The sequence below is a fragment of the Lontra canadensis genome, unplaced genomic scaffold, assembly GCF_010015895.1.
Source record: "Lontra canadensis isolate GAN:19392208 unplaced genomic scaffold, GSC_riverotter_1.0 scaffold39, whole genome shotgun sequence".
In the NCBI taxonomy this organism is placed as follows: domain Eukaryota; kingdom Metazoa; phylum Chordata; class Mammalia; order Carnivora; family Mustelidae; genus Lontra; species Lontra canadensis.
The window spans coordinates 113,049-114,888 of record NW_022631033.1 but is presented as its reverse complement, the minus strand read 5'-3'; the positions used below and the strand labels follow the sequence as shown (position 1 = coordinate 114,888).

Below are 1,840 nucleotides of genomic sequence, written 5' to 3'. Positions count from 1 at the left end.
ACAGAGACAGTAAACCTTGACTCAAATAGGGAGATCACAGAAGTTCTTCTTAATGCTATTACCAGGTCAGTATTTATTTCCTTCATAGGAAGAGAATGAATATTAATGATGATCCTGCCTCACTGTTCCTGTATGAAAATTCAAATATTTGTGGTGTCTCCCATTCCATAAACCTTCTCTCTCAGATTCTTGCTCACTAGATGTATCTTTTAATTTCTCTATTACATCCATTGTCTATCATGTATCTATATATATAAAGCAATCATCTTTTCAATTTCTTTGCTTTTTCACAGTATGTGCATTTATGGTCTATGTATTTTATCTTCAGATAGTTTGATATACATTTCAAATCTGTTTTGGTGTACAGTTGTAATATATATTCTATGTATATTTCCTTTCAATGCATTTAATGTTTTAATGACTATGGGTTTTGTCTGTCTACCTAACATGTCAACATACTATATTTTTATTTTGCATAATTTTATCCTTGTCTGTTCTTTCTCTCTACAAGTCTGGGGTTCAAATGCCCATATTACTCAGTTTGTTATTTTTCTGTTGGTTATGATACCTGATTTTCTTCTTGTAGGAATAGAACAGGAATGAGGAAGAAAGGTGATTCATAATTAAGAAGGAATGAAAGGGACAAATTTTAGCAATCCCGCAGGTTTTATTTTGCTGGGCTTTTCTGACCAGCCCCAGCTGGAGATGATTCTCCTTCTGGTTGTCTCTATCGTATATGTTCTGACCCTGGTGGGGAACACAGCAATCATACTGGTCTCATACTTGAATCCCAAGCTCCACAAGCCCATGTATTTCTTTCTGTCCAATCTCTCCCTCCTGGACCTCTGCTTCACTACCAGCATCATTCCACAGATGCTGTGGAATCTCAAGGGCTCTGAGAAGACCATCAGCTACACTGGCTGTGTGATCCAGCTCTATGTTGCACTGGGGCTGGGCTCCACGGAGTGCATCCTCCTGACTGTGATGGCCTACGACTGCTTCAATGCCATCTGCTGACCACTGCACTACGGCGTCATCATGCACTGGAAGCTTCTCCAGCACCTAGCAGCTGTGGCCTGGATCAGTGGTTTTGTGGAATCCACGGTTCAGACCATCCTTGTTTTCCAGCTGCCTCTTTGCAGCCTCCACCAGGTAGATGATTTTATGTGTGAGGAGCCTGCCCTGATTAAAATCACCTGTGTGAACACCACCTTCCTGGAAAATGAGCCTCCATAGCAATTGTCCTCTACGTGGTTATACCTCTGGGGCTTATTCTGGTCTCTTATGGCTGCATTGCTAGGAGTGTGCTGAGGATAAAGTCTGCCAAAGGCAGGAGGAAATCATTTGGGACCTGTGGGTCCCACCTCCTTGATGTAGTTTTGTTCTTCGGGATGATCATTTCTGTCTACATCCAACCCAAGAGCAAGTATACACAGAACCACAGTAAATTCCTCACCCTCTTTTACACTGTAGTGACTCCCTCACTTAACCCTATGATTTACACCCTGAGAAACAAAGAGGTAAAGTGGGCTCTGAGACAATTGCTGGGGAGAGACCCCCATCAGGGGAAAATGTAAATATACTCATGCAATCCCCCAAAGACCAAGGACTTTTAACATCATCTAATTATTGCTTTTCATCACATATACATGTGATGTTCACATGTGAGGTTCACAGATTAATCTCCTAAATAAAATAGGTGTAGGGGCACCTGGGTGGCTCAGTAGTTAAAACCTCTGCCTTCGGCTTGGGTCTTGATCCCAGGGTCCTGAGATCGAGCCCCACATCAGGCTCTCTGCTCAGCAGGGAGCCTGCTTTCCTTCCTCTCTTTCTCTCTCTC

General features: G+C 42.5%; 1 pseudogene; it reads left to right on the top strand.

Moving 5' to 3' along the window:
* The first annotated feature begins 633 nt into the window (after positions 1 to 633).
* Positions 634 to 1,577, top strand: LOC116874919 (annotated as a pseudogene).
* Positions 1,578 to 1,840: the final 263 nt, after the last annotated feature.